Genomic DNA, 15,685 nt, shown 5'->3' with positions numbered 1-15,685 from the left:
CTTTGGGTATATACCCAGTAATGGGATGGCTATAAATCATGCTGCTATAAAGACACATGCACACGTATGTTTATTGCGGCACTATTCACAATAGCAAAGACTTGGAACCAACCCAAATGTCCAAAAATGATAGACTGGATTAAGAAAATGTGGCACATATATACATCATGGAATACTATGCAGCCATAAAAAATGACGAGTTCATGTCCTTTGTAGGGACATGGATGAAACTGGAAATCATCATTCTCAGTAAACTATCACAAGGACAAAAAACCAAACGCCGCATGTTCTCACTCATAGATGGGAATTGAACAATGAGAACACATGGACACAGGAAGGGGAACATCACACTCTGGGGACTGTTGTGGGGTGGGGGGAGGGGGGAGGGATAGCATTAGGAGATATACCTAATGCTAAATGACGAGTTAATGGGTGCAGCACACCAGCATGGCACATGTATACATATGTAACTAACCTGCACATTGTGCACATGTACCCTAAAACTTAAAGTGTAATAATAATTAAAAAAATTACTACTCCTCCCCTAGTCTCCCTGCAATGCTTCTGTGCCCCATTGTCATTCTCTGCCTCTATTTGTCTTTTTGACAGGGTCTCGCTCTTTCACCTAGGTTGGAGTGCAGTGGCTGAATCAAGACTCACTGCAGCCTTGATCATTCAGGCTCAAGCAATCCTCCAATCTCAGTCTCCTGAGTAGCTGGAACTACAGGCATGAATCACTGTGCTTGGCTAATTGTTTAATTTTTACTTTATAGAGATGGGGGAGGGGGTCTCTGTTTCCCAGGCTTATCTCAAACTCCTGGTGACAACTTTATAAACTTCTGTGCCAAACTCTCATACCTCAAAATATCTAGCAGAGACAAATACAAAACCCAGACAAAAATGTATGCTGACAACTATGATGGCATTTCTAGTTTTATTTTACAAAATTTTAATGCTAGCTTGCTAAAGATTTACTTAAGTAGCATGAACATGAAAAATACTTTGGACTTGTTTACTTAATCTATGAGCACTCTTTTATTTATAAGCCAATTGGGTAGTCACAACATTTAACGTAATACATATGCCTACACATTAACACATCTAGACATACATACACCCAAAGACACATCTAGACATACATACACCCAAAGATCCAATAGCTTTTACCTTGGAACTCTAGCTATTGAAATAGAAACTCATCAGTCTGCAAACATGTTCACATGGCTGAACTTTGTTAGCCTTGATAGGTAATCCAGTGAAGGCTGTGAACCAAAATTTTCAGTAAAACAGTTTCCGTGGCAGTTTAATTTTTAAAGTCCAAACTTCTCCAGACTCCAAAGAACACTGGGGTCAAACAGCACCACAGGAGAATATCACATACTAACTTGGCCCAACAGCAGCACAAAAGCCTGGATACATGGAACTCCAACCCACTTTCCCATTCAAGGGCAAATACCAGATTCCAAACTATACTGGGGTCAAACAGTGTTACAAAAGAGTGTCAGTTTATTAAATTCTGATTTCCGATGACTATATCAGACACTTGCAAACAATCACTAAAACAATCCAACTGTTGCAGCATCAAACAAGCCCCAAAAGTCTACAAACTGAAAGAGTTGGGGTGATTCCTCTCTCCATTGGTTGGGCTCAATCAACCTGCAAATCAAAATTCCTTCAGAATTTCTCAAATGGAGAGGAGCTGATCCCACTATCTGGTACCCACAAAAGACACTGACTTGCCTGGACACACACACAATGACAAACAAGCCCCCAAGAATGTCCATACTGAAACAGTCAGGGTATTTTCCTCTCTTCATCAGTTGGGCTTATTCAACCCGCAAGTGGAAATTCCTTTAAAAATTTCCCAAACTGAGAGGAGCAGATCTTTCTGTCTGGGCCCACAAAGGACAGTCACCTATCTGGATGCCGATGTCAAATTCCAAAGGCAGTTCTTCCAAGGCAATCAGGACCATGGTTGGGGCCAGCTGTGGTGGCCCCAGACAGAGGGTACTTATCTCTCCAGCCAAAATTGGGTAAGCAGCTGCTTAGTAGTTCTGTGAGACTCCTGGCCCATGGCAGCCGAGCCAAAGTGTTCCTGGTCGGGAAACCAAAAGCTGTTACTGAAACACCAGGGGTGTGGTCTAGGTCCTGCAGCTCACCACACAGAAAGCCAATCAATATAACCAATTGCCAAGGAAGAAGGCTGAGTTGGATGCTGTAGCAGAGGAGATGCAAGCTCGGTCTCAAATCCGTCTTGCTGATCAACTAAAATTATGAGTTTTCATAGCAGTGAAGAAATGTAACAATGTGTAGAAAAACAGGAACTCAGGAGACCTAAGGAAGCAATCATAATTTATGAGGGGTCTGGTGTCCCATTGTCTGGATGGGATCATCTGGTGAGTTTCAATTCTTTGATACTTTTTGAGGGACCTAGGGGTCCTTTACTAAGGATGAAATTCATATAAAACAAATAAAAGTTTCAAGCATTAAGATCAGAAGGGTCAATTTCTATGTTTATACAAAAAAAATTCTCTATGGGACTACAGGGGAGGTTTCAATTCCACTGCCAGTGCTAGCTCCAGTCGGCCTCAAGTCTGCCTATGATTCTGGCAAACTGAATCAGGACCTTGGCCAGGAGAATAGCTTCCTCTCCCATCTCTGGGCTCCTCACCCATCTGTAGGGCTGCTGAGCTTGCCAGTTTCTTATAACACTTCAGTTCCAGAGCAGACTCCTTTGCATCAGCCTTTCAGACCAGCTCTGGAGTCTCTCTAGAACTCAGCACGTGCATATGGGGTGCAGAGGGATACGGCTGGAACTAGAACCCCTGTGCTTTCCTCTCAGAAACACATGCTATCTGACAGAGTGGTTACTCTCTAGGACTCCAGCAGGGGATTCTCCAAGTCCACTTCTCTGATGTATCTACTCTGTGGATCAAAACTCAAAGGTTTAGCCTTATGTGTCACAACCTCAGGGCTCTCTGGGCCTAGCTTAGTTCTGATATCAGTCCCATTGTACTCAGTATTAGTCATAAGTGACTTCATGAAACACCGGTGGCAGCTTGGATTCTGACATGAACATGGGATCTCTGAATGGAAGCAATGAATTCTGGTTTCACAGGTGCTGAGGTTATGCTCATCTGCTTTGGGCTTTTCAGGCTGTGTGAGAGATCTCCGATTCTAGGTCTCTCCAGCTGGCTACCCCTGAATGTTCTTCCATCTTTGGGACTTTGCAGGTCCATCATAGGGTCATGGTGGAAGAGACAACTAGGATACCATTTAGGCATGGCCCCACTTTCAAAAAAGTTCCCAAATTTGAGATTCTAGTGTTATCACCCAATGGTACAGAAACACAGACAGAATGGAGAACACATGCACCATAAATTACACACTGCCAAGAGTCCACTCTGAATTAATGCTTTATAATTCCTGCACTGATCTTGTAAGTAGAACAATAATATTGCATGGCATTTTTGAGGTTGTAAGCATACATTTATACACATTTTAAAGCTATTATATTATCAATGTTTAGCCTACCTTTACGTGTTGGTATACTTCATACTACAAAGAGTGGCAATGAGTTGGCCACCTTTGAACCCCTGTGAGGCCCTGAAACTCTTGCTCATGGCAGGGAATGGGAATGGTATGGCTGAGTGTCTGTGGGAGGTTGATGGAGCCCCACCCTCTGTGTACTCTCACAATGTGTCAAGGGTCTCTGGGATGCTTCTTTCATATCAATGTCCTTCATTAACCCTTAGCAACGTGAAACTGGGATGCAGCAGCCATCATTGGAAGACATCTGATAGCTGTTGGCACCTATTCATAAAATCTGAAAACTTCCTAGGGAATCTGAGGAGAGTTGCCTTTGCAAGATCATTTGGAAAACTTTGGAGACTTTGCCTCCTAGGGATAATAAAATTAATAAGATTATGGATATTAATCACGTTTGTTTCAGGCACGGACCGAACAGTCAAAGAATCACTCTATCTCAATCTAAGTCATAATAAATTCAAAGTTACTTTGAGGCAGTGACTAGATGCTTGTACATCTCTTCTGTGTACTAGTACTTTTCTGATTTCTGTTCACCAGGGACCTCACCATGAGACTCTCATACTCTCAAATCTTGGGGAATTTTTTTCTCTCCAGAAGTCTTTCTAGGGAAGAAGGTTTCTTTACTGGCTTCTGAGATGACAGGAGGACACTGGGACCTGTGGTTCCCCAGCAGTGCTTGCTCTATCTCAGAATTCCTAATGAAGTTCCTCCTGAAGGTCCAAAGGAGCATCCTAACTCTTAATTCAGGAGCTTTGGTGATTGAGCAGATTCTTCATATCTGGACACTCAGGGAGGGGTTGTTAATGCAGTCAGAGGACCTTGCACTGCTGGTGGCTTTAGATGTGGCTGCACCTCTCTGTAGCAAAAGAAAGCTGTTTTAACTGACTGGTGGCTGGTGGCAAGACATAGAAGAGCCAAGTAAACACAGGTTCTTTATGGTAGAAAAGACTGATAGCACCAACTTAAATAAATACCAGAAAAGGATGAGGGTTTCTGGAGTTTGATATAAACAACAATCGGCCTCTGTAGAAAAACTTGACATGAAAGTGGATTCTTGAAGCTTTTAGAGAGGAAGAAGGGGGATGTTTAGGGACTTCATGGAGAGAACAAGTCATGCTAAACTGTTCTGGGTTGGTGATGAGGTTTCAGTGCCTCCAGAGAAATCAGCAAGTGGTATTTGGTTTTAGCTAGATCAGGGAACTGAGAAGGTGTCGGATCCACAGGACATGCTTTCTTGGCGTTGGCATCCTAGAACATTTTAAAGCTCTCTGATGTCTTCTAGTCCTCTAAGAGTCTAAGGAAGAGAAAAACAAAAACTTTGGCTATACTACAAATCAATAGGGGACTCTTTGTTGCTCCTTAATATTTTCTTTCTGATTCTTTCATCTCCTGTTCCCCATTTTTCTACCCCGAATTCAGCTTTCATTATTTGCTTAGTCCCTGCTAATGCATTCTCTAAAGCCATGTCCCAAAACTGTGGTTAAGAAAGACACCTGCCTTCTTCCTTCATCCTTTGTGACCAAAAAGCTGATCTGAGCACCTGCCTAACTTCCTGAAAGGGAGGAAAATCAGATAGGAGGTTTAGTAGAGATTGTCTACTTTCAAGAAACTAAGTCCTGGGAAGTGGACACATGATTGCATGTGCAAAACCAAGACCAGAACCCAGATGCTCAGAATCCCAAGCCATTGTTCTTTGTATTGTAAGATGCTGGTTTCCACTTTGTGATGAATTTTGCACATTGTGACTCCAGATATCTCATCATGAATCTCTTCCTCTTGAGACTTTAGTTGAATTAGTTTACACAAATATTTGATCTGGAAACTTTCTCTCACTCTAGCCTGGTACTGGCTTGAATATGTTGAACAATAAGTCCTATTATGTTATGAAAAAATTTGATTGATTCATCCTCAAATCCTGCATTTTTGTCTTTTCTAGCCTAACATATTATTTCTCTTATTATACTTATCATCAGAAAATCTGGAAGTTCAGTAACCATCAGAAACCTGAAATAGAAGTCATACTTCATGGAGAAAGAGGCCAAAAGTATTTTTCCTCTATGGTGTTTATTTATTTTTTTGTAGAACTACTTTATGGAGGTATAATTGACATACAAAAAGCTGTATGTGTTTAATATATAAACCTTGATGAATATAGAGGTGAATACATACTCATGAAACTATCACAACAATAAAAGCCATAAACATATTCATCACCTCCTAAAGTTTTGACAGCTCTATTTATTATTATTATTGTGTGTACATATGTGTGTGTTTGATAAGATCATTTAACATAAGATCTGCAATCTTTCTTTCCAAATTAGCAGGAGACCTGTCTCTGATGCTGCTGAGCCACTTTGACAATCGTTATATAGAAATCTGATTGGATGCCGTGAAACTGGACATCAGCAAAATGTCAGAATGGGACTTTCTAGCATTTTTCCTCACACAGAAACATCAATTTAAACAACTATCTGTGCATTAAAATACCTTCAGAAGAGCTAAGAAAACCAGGTGAAAGGTTACAGAAACGTTGTGTAGCAGAGAAATAAGAAAAGATTAATTGAAGAGCATAGGAAGAACAATTTTTCATTTCCTGTGTCACCCCTCCCACAACACCAGGCAGCAGGGCACAGAGAGAGGCAATCTCTGTGTCAAAGAAGAAAAGTGAAGTGAGCACTGAACTTTGCCTTGGACTCCAACGCAGAGCCTGCTTCAGTAAAATCCAGTAATGGGTATGCGACTATTGCCCGAAACTCCAGGCTAGTACCTGCACACTAAGCCAGACCAGATCACACAGCCCAGGCTCCAGGCTTGCCTGGTGGACTTGGTTTCTGGGTATATCCTCATGCCAGGTCTACCCCAGTGCCTTGGATGTCAGGTAGTCTTTGGGACCAGGCCAGCCCCAGTGACTCCAGGCTCCAGACTGCTCCCAGAACAAGGCCGGCCTCGACAACTCCAGGTTTCAAGCCAGCCCCAGGACGAGGCTAGCTCCTGCAACTCTAGTCACCATGCCAGTGTCCATATATCCAATCCCTAATCTGGCCCCTGTGGATACAGGCTCGAGGACTGCCTAGCACAAGGCTAGCCCCTGTGGTCGCAGACTCCAAGTCCACCCTAGGTTCCAGACTGGCCCAGAACTAGATTGGCTCACACCAATCCAGGATTCAGGCCCACCCCATTTCCAGGTTGGCAGCCCTAGCCATAGGCCTTAGTCAGGTATCTGGCAAGCATCTGCAGACCCAGGCTCCAGGCCTCCCTAGGCCTAAGCCAGTTTCTGCCACCCCACTCTCCAGGCCAGTTCCTATGGTCCCATCCTCCAGCAGACCCAGGGTCCAGGCCCATCACAGTTGACTCCAGTATTGGGCAGGTGCCTACAGACCCAGTATCTAGTACTGCCTCTGTGGACCTAGGTTCCAGTCCAGTTCCTACAGCCCTAGGACCCAAGCCACCCTTTGTGGCCCTAGTGTCCATGCCCACTTCTGAATGTGTTGGTTCTAGGACAGATCTCACACAACCAGCCTCCAGGCCATTCCACAATTCTTGGCCCACCCCTGTGGCTACAGGCACCAGTCTAGCACCTATGGTCTCAAACTTTAGACTGGCCCCATCTCACCACAGCCCTAGGCCAGCATCAGACTCCAGGCTGGTTTTTGTAACCCAGCATCCAACAAACTCAGGGCCCAGCTGTGCTCTAGCAGACCCAGGGTACAGGCCGACTTCATTAGACCCTGTTGCTAGGCTGGCCATCAAGGACCAAGTCTCTAGGACCATCTCTGAAGACTCAGGCTCCAGGTCTGCCCCCGTCTACCAAGATCCCAGGCCCATTTCTCCAGATTCCAGCTCCAGTCCTGCACCAGTACCAGGCCAGTCCCCATGGACTCAGATGCCAGGCTTATCCCAGCAGACTCAGACACTATGCTCATTCCAAAATCTGGCCAGCCCCTGCAGACACAGGCTCAATGTTAGCCCCTGTGGACCCATGCTCAGTCCAGCACCTACTGTTAACAGGCTCTGTACCTGCCCTTATAGAAATTGGCTTTATGTTCATCCCCACATACCCAATGAAAAGATCCACCCCGGTTGATCCAGGCTTCAGGCTCAACTCTACAGACCCAGGAAACAGGCCTACCACCTGCTAACACAGGCACCAGGCCAGCCTGCCTGAGGACTTTGGCAACAAGTTCACCTGCAGACCACACTAGACACCCTACAAAGAATTGCTGGATGACTAGGAAAGGGTTTTTCCAGACAAAGCCGGTATGCAAGAACTAGAATAAGTTTCTTGTTTTTCAAATGTGCAGACACTAATGCACTGCCTAAAAATCAAGATCAAGAACAATCAGAGAAAAATGATACCACCAAAGGAAAAAAAAATAACCAATAGCTGAACCTAAAGAAATAATAGTTTATGAACTGTCTCATAATGAATTTAAAATAATTGTCATTGAATAGCTTGGTGAGCTATAAGACAACCCAGATAGATGACTAAAAATAATCAGAAAAATAATACATATTCATAACTCAGAAGGAAATCATTGTGAAGCCTGAAGTATTGGATCTAATCTATATAAATAGAGGAATAAGCCTGGAGGGAGTAAAATCAGGAGGGACAGCTGGGCTTGGATCATTTAGTAGGTAGGTACAATGGAATGAGCTGAGGTTATAGGAATAGTGATTTCCTTTTTATCTTGATGCTCTCCCGTCACCTCATGTTTTCAAATATTTATTGCTCAAATCTATCTCCGCAGCACTGACCTCTCATCTAACCTCCAGATATTAATATTTTGTTGCCTCTTTGACATCTACTCTTGGATATGTCAGAGGCATTTCACTCTTAACCCCTTCAAAACCAGAGTCATAAAATTTAATTGTGCCCCTCTTCCTGTGTTTCTGAATCTGACAATGGTGTCATTATCCATTTGACTACCCAAGCTAGTATCCTGTGAATACTTCTCAGCTTCTTCCTTTACCTCTTATACACTGTGTTTTTAAAGAACTATGAAACATATTCTACATTCAAAAGCAATTTATGACAGCCAATATTTCATATAATAAACATCCATGTATCTCTTTCCCAACTTAAAAAATAGCACACTACAAATCATTAGAGGCATACAGTGTGTCCCTCCTTCATCTTATCTCCCTTTCTCATTCTCAAGGACAACCACTAAGTCTAAATTTGTTTTAAAATTAGTAGTGTCTTACACTTATTTAGAGACATATATATGTAGTAAAGGTATAAATAGTAAATTTTTGTTGTGCTTGGTTTGATTTTATATAAACACATCCAGCTGAATATGTTCTTCTGTGATTTGCACTACTTTTTTGAGGTTCATTGTAGTTGATGAAATTCTCTATCCACTTTTACAGTTAGAGAGAATTCCCTGAAGAATCAACTGCTTATGCACATTCAGGGGTTTTCTGCTAAAAGCAGTGGCAAGTTTTTCTATGAATATCTTTGAATATGTTTCCTGGTGCACATATGCAGGGGTGTCTCTCAAGTGTAGATGTAAAAGTGGAAATGCTCAACTTCAGAAATAGATTTGAGCAATAAATATTTGAAAACATGAGGCAACAGTAGAACAAGAAGAAGAAAATGCATAATCTCCCTTATTATAATAGATATTGCCCTACTATTTTACAAAATGGTTGTACCACCTTGCACCTCAACCAGTGAGAAATGAGAGTTCTCATTATTCTATGTCTTCATCAAAGCTTGAAGCTTGGTATTATCCATATTTTAATGTTTGCCAATTGTGTGGGTGTAATAGGGCATCTTATTGAGGGTTTCAACAGTAGTTTTCTAATTACTAATGGAATTGAACCCTTTTTCCTTTTTCATGCTTCAGGTTCTAAAATGTTTATGTCTTTTTTTTTTTTTGAGAAGGGGTCTCTTCTGTCCCCTAGGCTGGAGTGCAGTGGTGTGATCTCGGTTCACTGCAACCTCCACATCCCGGGTTCAAGCAATTTTCCCACCTCAGCCTCCCAAGTAGCTAGGACTACAGGTGCATGCCACCACGCCTGGCTAATTTTTGTACTGTTTTACTAGAGATGGGATTTCACCATATTGGACAGTCTGGTCTGGAACTCCTGACCTCCTGATTTGCCGGCCTCTGCCTTCCAAAGTGTTTTGTAAATTTTTCTACTGGATTATTTTTCTTTTTAGTATTAATTCTAGAAGTAATTTAATATTGTAGACATAAATTGCTTATTCATCATACGTGTTAAACATGTATTCTGAGTTTCTTCTTGATTTTTTATTCTCAGGTGTTGTAAAGAACAGGAGTTGTTCATTTTATTGTTGTCAAGTTTATTAATCTTTTTATGTTATTACAACATCTTTCAAAGGATGTATTCTGTTGTTTTCTAAAAATTGCAAATGTTTGCTTTAAAAATTGCAAATGTTTGCTTTTACCATTCAAGTATGTCATCTGGAATAATTTTTTGTATATAGCTTGAAGTAGGTATCACTTTTTATTTTTTGCATATGGATAAGAAATTACTCCAGTGATGCTGACTGAATTGTTCATTTTTTCTCCACTGATCTGTACTGCCAGGTTTGCAACATAAGATTGTTATGGGTTGAACTGTGTCCACTCATAATTCACATGTTATAGTCCTAACCCCTAGTACCTCAAAATGTGACCTTATCGGGATATACATTTCTTCTTGATAAACTTAGTTAAAATGTGATCACACTGCAGTAGGATGGGCCCCTAATCCAATACCCCTGATATCCTTAGAAAAGGGGAAAATTTAGACATAGAGACAGACACAGAGGGAAGATGACGCAAAGACCCATAGGAAAAACATGGCCAACTACAAATCAAGGAGAGAGTCCTGGAACAGATCTTTCCCTCACAGCACCAACAGGTTCCAACTCTGCTGACATCTTGACCTTGGACTTAGAACCTCCAGAACGATGAGATAATGCATTTCAGTTGTGTAGGCCATATAGTCTGTGGTACATTATTACCCCTAATAATCTGTCTAGTCTGAACTTTTCTAACAAAATACATAATGTAGAGCCCTCATGATCTAATCACTCAACAAAGACCCATCTCTTAATGCCATCACCATGGAGATTAGGATTTAAACATATGAATTGTGGAGGATGCAAAGATTCACACCATAGCACAAACTAATACAAAGATATTTTCTTATAATTCGTGAGTCTGTCTCTACTCTCTCTGTTCTGTTCCAGTGGTATATTTTTCTGTATATTCACCAACTACTGTCTTAATTTTGAGATTTCCTACTCATTAGTATACCTTGTCATTGACTTATGTCTAATTTTTGTGTCTTCAACAAAATAATTTTCTCCATAAAAGGTTAACAAATCATTTTTACATTTATTTCTAGGTAAATAATATTTTTCTAGGCATTATAAAATAATTTCGGGGGCATTACATTTTCTGATATTGTTGACTAAGCTAAATCCAATGTTTTGTAAATATCATTCTTAAACCTAGCCCATTTACTACTTTAAACTCATTCTAATATTTTATCTGTAAATCTTTTTAGTTTCAAAAATAGGTAATGATATTATCTGTGGATATTTCATGAATATGCTTTGTTCCTTTCTTTTCAATCCTCAAATATTATCTTTTACTAATTTTTCTTATCACACTGCATTGGCTAAAATAAATTTTATTTACCAGCTAAACAAAGGCAGTAATTGTGAGCACTCCTGTATTCTTCCTCATTGTAAAGGAAATACTTATAACGATTCATTATTTCACATTATGTTCCTTGTGAGATTTTGAAGTTGCCCTTAATCTGGCTAAGAAACCTTCTGGTATGTTTATATTTATATATTTGATAGTAATAGGGGCAGCCAAGATAAAGTAAGCCCTTTATAGCCCATTATTTCCACTAATTAAAACTAAAGACTTTGGAAAAAAATTTTTTTTAGAAAGCAGCATCCTGAGCTTCTACTCTGGCCACCATGGAATAACAGAGAACTAATTTACACTCCTGCCTGAAAAACCTGGAGAAATAAACAAAATATTCAAAATGGCTTCCAAGACATTGAGCATTAGTCAAAGAAGGACAGTGATCCTTGAGAAACACAAAAAAATGATCCAAACTCTAAGACTGCCCCAGCTTACTGCCTGAAGAGAGGCTCTAGGCCATGATGCAGGTGAAAGAATCCAGGCAAAGCTCATTTGCAACTGAGCTGAGGAAAAGGAAATGAGTTCAGGGAAGCCAATGAGTTTAGCTTTCGAAGGGCAGGAGAGGACTGTACAGAGAGGGTCCCCATGAGTCTTTAGATGAGTAGTGATCTGTACATGCATGTGAGGAAATTACCTAGGTCTGAGAAACCAGCTAACTAAAAAGAGTAGAAGGAACAATCCCTGGAGGTCTTACAGAGCTGGGAATATTGCTGTTCCTGTCAGACCTAGAAAAAAACATCATAATTTGGGGGGCATTGAGTACAATACCAAAAAGAAGTTTGGCTCAGCAATAGGGAAAAATTAGCTCTATAATATACGGGTGAAACATTACAAAAAAAGAAAACTGCAGGCCAATATAAAGATAAATGCAAGAACTAACAGGTAAATACCAGTTATGCAAGGTTGGTGTAACTTTTGAAAATTATATCACTGTAATAAGCCAATTAGAATAATTAAAATTTCTATATATACATAGAATCATCTCAATAGACATAGAAGAAGAGTTTGGTAAAGCTGATATCTATTTCTAATAAGAATATCAGCAACCTAGGAATAAAAAGGAACTTCTTAAATCTCATGAAGAACACTTATGAAAAACTTAGAGGTAACATCATACTTAATGGGATAGGATTGAATGCATTACCAAGACTAGAAAAAAGTCAAGAATGTCTGCTCTGGCAGATTCTATTCACCATTGTGCTGGATTGTTGGGATTCACACAGGATGGTGGCAGAAGTATTAAAGGAAAATATTAGGGAAAGTTATAGGGAATAGTCACAAAACTTTTTGAAAGGTTGAAAGGTTATAAAGCTTGTAATAATTGAAAAGGCTGAAGGCAGCCATTTCTTACCTTAGCACATTAGGTCATAGGGTAAATACTAGGGACAACACAGGCTTCCCCAGTTAGATCTGTTTACCCTACCTCCATTAAGTAACCTTTGAGACAGATGGCCCTCTTGGGGGTAGGTTGACCAAGGATATTGCCCCCTAATGGTATTTACTTTAAACCAGGGTACCTGAGTTTTAATCATTCCTAGAACTACTCTCTTAACCATGTTAATTATCCACAAGTGTGTTTACTCAAATCTTCTGTTGTTAATTCTACACTAAATAAACTCCTGGAGTGTGAGCTACTCAGGGCAAGCTGCAGTGACAAACCTCTTTTGGTTTACAGGCGGTCAGAGACTCAGCAGGACTGGCAAAACAGAATATCTGTGTGTCAGTGTACATTTTATTCATCCGTCGTTTGGGTCAGGGTCTGCGGGCAGACACAGGTAGCTACTGCCGTGTTGTGAGAAGCAATACCTCAATTGGTGCCCCATGTGAGGAGAGCTGTGTGAGGACAGTCAGGGGTCTGCAGAAACAGACCTTCCGCAGTTGGAGCCCCTTGTAAGGCAAGCTATGAAGGAAGTGTAAGGACCGCTTTCATGAGGAAAGCTGCAAAGGAAGCCTGAGGAATGCGACGGGCCCCCGGAAAACAAAGGTGAAGAAAAATCGCGTGGTCAAGTCAGTGAGTAATTAGTAAGTCATTGGTGCCCACTTGAGGTTACCAAGTTCTGGGGAAAGTTGGTTCAAGCTGAGATTTCATCATGGGACAAGAGTTATTAGCACAGCAGAAACATTATATAAAAGTATTACAACAGCTGCTTAAGGCTAGTGGAGCTTCAGTTTCACAGGCTCAATTAAGGCACCTAATCATGCATGCTAGACAAATTGCTGTAATGCAAACTGTTAAATCCCAAAGTCCATGGTTCCCAGAAGAAGGAACGCTAGACATAGAGCTCCGGGAAACAAGTGGGGAGAGATCTTAAAAACATCAGTTGCAAAGGCAGCAAGTCCCAGTAACAGCTTTAACGTTATGGGCTTTAACTAGAGCAGCCCTGGCTCAGTTACACAAGGAAAAGCCTAAAAAGGGGGAGGAAAAGGAAACATTACCTGCCTTATCACCTCGTCTTCCCTGGGCCCTAATCACCAGGCGGAATTAACAGAGAGGAAAAGGAGGTCTTACCTGAGCTTCCTCCAATAGATAAGAAAAAAGGCAGAGGATACACTACAGTTATCAGTTCCTGTCTTAAGCAGGCTGAATTAAAAGAAGATCTCTTATCCTGCCCAGTAACGCAAAATTGGCAAAGCGATCAGATACCTAAAGGGTTAAAAAAGGGCATTAGAAGCTAGAGCTGCATTGCCAAGCAAGCAGTAAGAAAAAACTAAAACTCCGCCCACATGGCAGCAGAGGCAACGAAGAGCTAAGCCACCATTGGAGCTAGCCTGCAGGGGAGGGGCGAGAGGCACATGCAACAAAGTCAGCCCAAGGGGAGGCTGGGGTCCACCCTGGCCAGGAACAGCCAATGGGTGCCTGCGGGAGGGAGCCAGCACAGGCAAAAAGCAACGCTTTTACAAGTGCAAAGCAGCCAAAGCCCCAGGACGCACCTGCCTGACTCTCTAGCTTTGCAGACAGCCCACAGCAAAATTTCCTGTGCTCCTTGTTTACAAGTGACATCCCAAATTATAATTCTCTGCTAAAATTTAAGTAAAATGTAAGAATTTGAAAAACCTCTTTTCAGATAATAGCCACTGCTGTTATCTCTTTCCTACCCCCGAGGTAGCTCTACAAATCCAGTTTAAGTAAAACAGTAGCCTCTGAAGGGAGAGAGATTAAGGAGGGCCCATGAATTAGTTAAAGAGTAATTAAAAGTTAGGCAGGTAAAACCACACATTACCCTTTAGAGGAGAACTTTAAACCTAATTAAATGATATTTGTTCAATTAAAAGGTAAAAATATTGTGCCCTTCTCAAAAGGTGAAGAAGAGTTATATGTAAGTGTAGCCAAAACATGCATGAATGACTGTCTTAACCCACTGATTACAGATAGTCTTTGATTCATACTTGCTAAAAGAGTCCTAAATTAAGTTCCCCAGTTAGTGAGTCACTGTTTTCAAGACTGTTTCCCAGATTAAAGTCCATAAACTTGGTCAGCCTGAGAACTCCATTGCAACATTTAAGCTATTCTGCCTGTGGCTTTAAGCACATGGTTAAAATATATAATTTAAGTCTCTGCTTCTAAAGATGCTTTCAGATTTTCTTTTTAAACTTCACGTTACTTATTTCAGCTTGCCATCTTAATGATTAATGCAGTCAATTGCTAAGTTATGACTCTGATATCATCAAAATTCCTTTAAGTAAAATGCAATTCGAAGCCGTATTGCAATCCCCCATACCAAATGCTTTAACACTGTTTACTGATGGGTCTGGTAAACATGGAAAAGCAGTAGTCTAATAGAGACCACATAATCCAATCACTGGATCTAGGTTTACTGGCACTCAAAGAGCTCAGGTTACTCTGTGTATTTGTTAAAGAACTTTTACAGCCTCAATTAAGTTTACTCTGGTGCACACTCTGTGTACTCTTTTTCTGACTTCGGCAATTGCTGGACCAACGTACACATCCTGTTTTTATTACACATATTCAAGCCCACAGCTCACTGCCTGGCCCATTGGCTTATGTCAATGAACGAGCAGACCTTCAGGTGATGACATCACTGCTAGGCCTAGCCACCCAATCGCATCAATTTTTCCACCAAAATTGGAGAAACTTATCTAAACAATTTCAACTTACTCAGAGGCTGGCTAAAAAAATTATCCTACAATGTCCAGATTGCCAGCTCACAGGCACGTCCCCTCCTTCAACAAGTGTTAACCCTAGAGGATTGGAACTTAAGCAGTTATGGCAAACATATTACACACATGCCTAAATTTGGAAAACTAAGATATGTGCGTGTATCCATTGATAATAACACTCATTTAATTAATGCACATGCTCTGCCTGTAGAGTCTACTCAAGATGTCATTAAACATCTTTTAACTTTTGCATTTATAGGATAGCCCACAAAGATTAAAGCTGATAATGGACCAGCTTATGCCAGCTGACAATTTCAACAATTTTATCACACGTCGAATAT

Source organism: Pan paniscus, chromosome 9, assembly GCF_029289425.2.
Source record: "Pan paniscus chromosome 9, NHGRI_mPanPan1-v2.0_pri, whole genome shotgun sequence".
NCBI classification, from domain to species: domain Eukaryota; kingdom Metazoa; phylum Chordata; class Mammalia; order Primates; family Hominidae; genus Pan; species Pan paniscus.
This window is presented reverse-complemented; position numbering follows the sequence as displayed.